This window comes from Hylobates moloch, unplaced genomic scaffold (genome assembly GCF_009828535.3).
Source record: "Hylobates moloch isolate HMO894 unplaced genomic scaffold, HMol_V3 SCAFFOLD_11, whole genome shotgun sequence".
NCBI lineage: Eukaryota > Metazoa > Chordata > Mammalia > Primates > Hylobatidae > Hylobates > Hylobates moloch.
The window spans coordinates 82,666,436-82,673,028 of record NW_026652286.1 but is presented as its reverse complement, the minus strand read 5'-3'; positions in this window follow the sequence as shown (position 1 = coordinate 82,673,028).

Here is a 6,593-nt window from a genome sequence, read left to right as displayed (position 1 = left end):
TATGTGTCCCCACCAAATCTCATGTTAAAATGTAATCCCTAGTGTTGGAGGTGGGGCCTGGAGGGAGGTGTTTGAGTCATGTGGGTGGATCCCTGATGACTTGGTGCTGTCCTCTCAGTAGTGCATGAGTTCTTGAGCGATCTGGTCCTTTAAAAGTGTTTTGCACCTCCCCCCACTTTCTCTCTTGCTCCTGTCTTTGCCTGTGATATGCCTCCTCCCGCTGCACCTTTATCTTGAGTAAAAGTTCCCTTAGGCCTCCCCAGAAGCTGAGCAGATGCATCCTTCCTCTACATGCTGCAGAAGCCTGAGCCAATTAAACCTGTTTTCTTTATAAATCACCTAGTCTGAGGTATTTCTTTATAGCAATGCAAGAACAAGTTAGCACAGGATGTCTCTGGACAAGGGGTGCCTCTGGGCATCAGGTTGATCACTTAGTGGGTAAGTGGGTAAAGGGTACACTTCGAAAAGACTATGGTCTCCTAATTCCAGCAGGATTTCCTTTCTTGGACTCCAAAAATTGGTTAGTTGCTTCTCTGAATTTTTCTCACAGCATTTTGCATGGTATCCCACTGTGACTCCCGGCACGACTTTATGGTATAAGCTGGTAATGAAACCACCGTTGCAAAAATCGTAACTGAGGAAATTATGACAGTGTAAGAGATCAGACTTCACCGACTCCATCTTGCTTCTGACCTCTAAGCTGTCCTTGTTCATTCCTGGGCGTAGGCCAAACTAGCCTTGGAAAGGAATTTAGTTTATAGTTTAAACTCTGAAACAAAATTGATAATAGCCCTTTCCCGAAAAACCCCTTCTTGCCTGGGGACCAGTCTGCCTTTGTGAGACTAACAAATTAGCTACAAAATTAGAAATTATGCCATGCCATACGGCCTCTGGCTGCAAGAGTCTGAACTTCCCCAAATTGCTCCTGGGAATAACATCCCTGTTGGAAAACCTAAGATCAGTGCTTGAGATATTTTGCAGACCCTGCATTCCTATGCAGCAGATGACACCACTCAGACCTACAAATAATCTGGCTCAACCAGTTCTGCAATCCCACCCAGGAGCAGAAGGCAGCAAGAAAGAACTCACTTCGACCCCCTATAATTTCATCTTCAACCTGGCCAATCAGCACTCCTCACTATCCGAACCCATACTCGCCAAATTATTTTTAAAAACTCTGATCCCTGAATGCTTGGGGAGACTGATTTGAGTAATAACAAAATTTGGTCTCTTGCACAGCTGGCTCTGGGTGAATTACTCTTTCAACATTACAGTTCCCCTGTAAATTGGCTCTGTCTAGGCAGCGGGCCAGGTGGACCCTGCCTACAGTTACAGTAGCTATAGTTTGGATCTGTGTCCCCACCCCAATCTCATGTTCAATTGTAATCCTCACTGTTGGAGGTGGGGCCTGGTGGGAGGTGATTGGATCATGGGGGTGGTTCCTCATGAATAGTTTACCATCATTCCCTTGGCGCTGTTCTCATGATAGTGAGTGAGTTACCGTTAGATCTGGTTGTTCAAAAGTGTGTAGGGTGGGCGTGGTGGCTCACGCCTGTAGTCCCAGCAGTTTGGGGGGCCGAGGTGGGCAGATCACAAGGTCAAGAGATCGAGACCATTCTGGCCAACATGGTGAAACCCCGTCTCTACTAAAAATACAAAAATTAGCTGGGTGTTGTGGAGCATGCCTGTAGTCCCAGCTACTCAGGAGGCTGAGGCAGGAGAATCCTTGCACCTGGGAGGCGGAGCTTGCAGTGAGCCGAGATCACGCCACTACACTCCAGCCTGGCAACAGAACAAGACTCCATCTCAAAAAAACAAAAGCGTGTAGTACCTCCCCACTCCTTCTCAGTCCTGCTCCTGCCATGTAAGATACCTGCTCCCTCCTTGCCTTCTGCCATGAGTGAAAACTCCCTGAGGCCTCCTCAGAAGGAGATGCTGCCATGCTTCCTATACAGCCTGTGGAACTGTAGGCAAATTAAACCTCTTTTCTTTATAAATTACCCAGTCCCAGACATTTCTTCATAGAAATGCAAGAATGGACTAATAGAGCTGGTTTACTTGTTCGTTTCTTTTCTGGAGGCGTGGGCTGCCAGCGTTCACTAAGGTATCTCCACTGCTTTGGCACCTAGCAGGCATTTGATATATAACTGTTGAATGATGGATGTTAAGCCATATAGGAACAGGAAGTTTTTAAAAGGCCATGGGAACACGGTGATCTCTAATTGCAGTTAGCACAGCTGTCCCTATGAGTTGTTATTTAAAATTCCTTGCATTTGAATTGCAATGAATTATGATATACATATTGTATACCATTATTAGGTTCAGTTCAGAACCTACATTTACTGTATGCTGTGCCCTGTGATGAATAAAACATGGTTCTTACTCTTAAGGAGCTGCCATTCTAGTGGGATAGAGTGAACCTAAATAAATAACTATAACCTAATGTCATATGACCAATGGTAAAATTGCTTCCTATGTGTCTGAATCTGTTTTAAGTACTGTGTATTCTTTATATAATTTAATTTGAACAATCCTATGGGATAGATAGTATTACTGTCTATCAGGAAAGTTTGCATATCAGAAAACTGAGACCCAGAAAGACTATATACATTGTTCAAGACCACATAGTGACTAAGTGGTACATCCAGGAGATGAACTCAGATGAATTTGACTTTGGAAACCAAGCTAGAAACTGTTGCACTCTACTACTCCAGTACAGAAGAGGGAGGGATTACTTTGGGGAAGGAGGAAAAGAATAGAGGAGATGCCAGCAGGCATCTAGGAGAAGGTGTCCTAAGCAGTAATTTGAATGATAAATGGGAATATGCCAGATGGATGAGTTGGCAAAGGAAGGGTAAGAGGGAACAGCATTTGCAAAGACATAAAAATTTGAAAGACAGCGTGATCAGGGAACTGGGATAATTAAGTACTAAGTAGAGCATGCAAGGAACAGAGTGGGTGAAGAGGTAGACAAAGATCATGTCAGGGGAATTAGAACATCCTCAAAAGTCAGTAGCCTTCGGCAGAATCTGCCCCTTAGCAGGAGGTGGCAAATGAGTAGAACTTTGATTTTCATCACCTTGCTGTTCAGCTCCTTGATGGGCAAATAATTAATGTCTGCAGGGGCCTCTGGCCCATCAGGACCAATACTGGGGACTAACTGAGCTGTATAAAGCCTGGAATTTCAACAGAAAAATCATGGGTTTGTAAAACAGCTAAACCTCACTTAAATTGCAAACTCCATGATTGTTTCTGTCTTATTCATAATCTCTAGTATATAGCATAATACTTAATATGTAGTGGACTCTCAATATATTTCAATACATTTATTGCATGAATGAATAAAAGAGCAAGACTTAAAGGCTTTAGCCTAAGAAAAATAGAAGAAAAGCAAGAAGAGATGGAGATGTGAACTTAAGAGACAGCAAGTAAGGGCTGGAGTGGCCATGTTGCCTGATAATGGTGAGGTAGAACTTTCACTGTGAATAGAGCTGGGAGAACCCAGAGAAGTCAGCAGGCTTCTGGGCTGCAATTTTGACTTACCCTTATTAAGAAAGAGGAAGCACACACAATTTCTTTAAGGGTAGTGAAGACCTTCCTAGTCCTGTATTCTTTTTCTCTCTCTTTTTGTTTTAAAGAAATGTTACACTTGAAACTTCGTGTAAGGAGTAGTCATTAATGAGCCCAGTGATTTTTTAATAGGAAATCAAATAGTAAATTTTCTATGACTATTTTTTGAAGATTTTGTTGATAGACATCTTATTTGACAGTTTGATTTGATTCAAGGCTATAATATAGGACCTAGAATAAGAGAGGGATTGCATGTCATAAAAGAGAATTTCTAAATAATACCACTCTCAGGAAGGCTGATAGAAGCTTGGTAGGAGGTGGGTAATGTTGAGATTGCCTGCCCCGTCCAGGGACTGATTTGTCAGTGGTCTCTGTGGTGGTTGAGATCGAACCATGCTTTGAAAATAAAAACAGTAGAGGTCAGATTGTCGTCCTATTATTAATATATAAAATCTTTCAGTACATCTTGGATGATTATTTCTACCTCTACATGGAAATGGATCAGAGAATCATAAGTACAGCATCTATGAGATGTGGAAGGTGGGGTTTGGAGACTATTCTTCCCCATCTAACTTTTCGGAATAAAAACAAATAAAGAAGAAGAACCATCAAAAGCACACGCATCAGTTAAGTAAGTTGTAAACAGACCTCAAGATTCTATTCTCTGATGCGGCACACAAAAAATAATATTCTTCCTGTCATTAAGAAGGAAACAATGACCACAAAAAATTAGGAACACTTTGGTAGAACTCTATTAATAATGACAATTCTATGGCATCATCTTTTCCTGGCCAATGTCCTACCTGCTTGCCAGAATGATGCGCCCTCACAGTATCACTTACACAGCTTTATATTACCAGACACAAATACTCCTTCTCTCCTAACTTGTACAATATTTGTTAGTTATGGTTTCCTTTCTGGTAACATATGTATATATATGTTATTCCTGTACAGCCTGTGGAACTGTAGGCAAATTAAACCTCTTTTCTTTATAAATTACCCAGTCCCAGACATTTCTTCATAGAAATGCGAGAATGGACTAATAGATCTGGTTTACTTGTTCTTTTCTCTTCTGGAGGCGTGGGCTGCCAACGTTCACTAAGGTATCTCCACTGCTTTGGCACCTAGCAGGCATTTGATAGATAACTGTTGAATGGTGGATGTTAAGCCATGTAGGAACAGGAAGTTTTTAAAAGGCCATGGGAACACAGTGATCTGTAATTGCAGTTAGCACAGTTGATAAAGAGGAAGAGACAGGTTTCAGAATTTGGGGGTTGCTTTTCTGGGATATTTTCCAGGACAAATTAAGAGAAAAATAGAGAGAGAGAGAGAGAGAGAGAGAGTATTTTTTTGAGACAGGATCTCACTTTGTCACCCAGGCTGGAGCTCAGTGGTGCAGTCATAGCTCACTGCAGCCTTGAACTCCTGGGCTCAAGTGATCCTCCCACCTTGGCCTTCCAAAGCACTAGAATTATAGGCATGAGCCACCGTAACTGGCTAGTAGTTCATATATTTGAAAATGATATCAAAGCAAACGTTTTCCTTTTTTACTTAGCAAAACCATAAGTCACTGACTTTTTGAAATTCTTTCTTTTTCTTCCCTTCTTTCCCATCACAACCTCTTCTATTTCAGAATTCCTGGAGAATGTGTCCCAGAGAAACAAATGTGACCTCTCTCACAATGTTGGTCACAGACTATAGAATACATGCTTTGCCTTCTCTTTCACTATTAAGAAACCAATGATATTGCCCAACTCTGAAAAGTTATTAATCCAAAGGTAACATTAAAATTTTCTCAGGAATGTATTTTAGATCTACTCTAACTTTCATTCATTCAATTGTTAGTTTCCTTCATTCAACAATTATGCTGGGCAAGATATTATGTTAGGAACTCAGAATTAAAGATTAACAAAGGACAGTCCTTTCCTTAGAGTCTGTGGTTTAGTGAGAAGACAAACATTAACAACAAATGATGTTTGTGATATACAACAAGGTTAGAAGGCCCTGTAGGACCATCAAGAATGAACTGGTAGGTTCTGCTGAGAGAAATCAAGAAAAGGCCAGGTGAGGTGGCTCATACCTGTAATCCCAGCACTTTGGGAGGCCAAGGTGGGAGGATCACTTGAGCCTAGGAGTTCAAGCCCAGCCTGGGAGCAAAGGGACACCCCATCTCTACAAAAATTTTAAAAATTAACCAGGCATAGTGGTGTGCATCTGTGGTCCCAGCTCTACTCAGAAAGCTGAGGCGGGAGGATTGCTTGAGCCAGGAAGGTTAAGGCTGCAGTGGGCCATGTTCATACCACTGCACTCCAGCCTGGGCAACAGAGCAAGACCCTGTCTCAAAAGAGAAAAAAGAAAAGTTTTTTGGAGAAGAAAACATTTATATTTAATTTTGAAGACTGAGTTATAATTTACTTGGCAAATAATACAAGAAAGAGCATTCCAGAAAGGGGGAGTATCAGAGGTAGGAAATCGTGGTACATCAGAGAAAATGCCAGTATATCATAACGGTGAAGACAAAAGTCATGCATTCTGGTAATGGGGGAGTTGTGAGTCAGCTGGAGAGGGTGTTTGGAGCAACATCAGGAAGGACTTGAACTACTGTATTTACCAATAGGGAGTTTGAACTTTACCCTGCAGACCATAGGAGCCACTCAAAAAGTTTAAGCAGGGGAAAGACAATATAAGCATTTATTTTAAGAAAGAAGAACCTAGCTTCAATTTAGAGGTTGGATTAGATAGGAAACTAGATTAGAATGTAGCTTCAATTTAGAGAATAGATTAGATAGATAGATTAGTGGTCTTCCCCTAGCCAACAACTGGGTAATGAAGGACTGGTGTGGGACTAGTCTCCTAGACCCAAGTGCTAGGAGTAGAATGCTAGAACTAGGTGACTATCAGGATTGTGCCTGGGAGAGATAATGAGGTTGAACTGGGGTAGGATGTCCACAAAGAACCATCAGCACTAGAGTCAGTGACCCAGAAGAGACAAGAGCAAAGCATATCAGATTGGAATACATGGG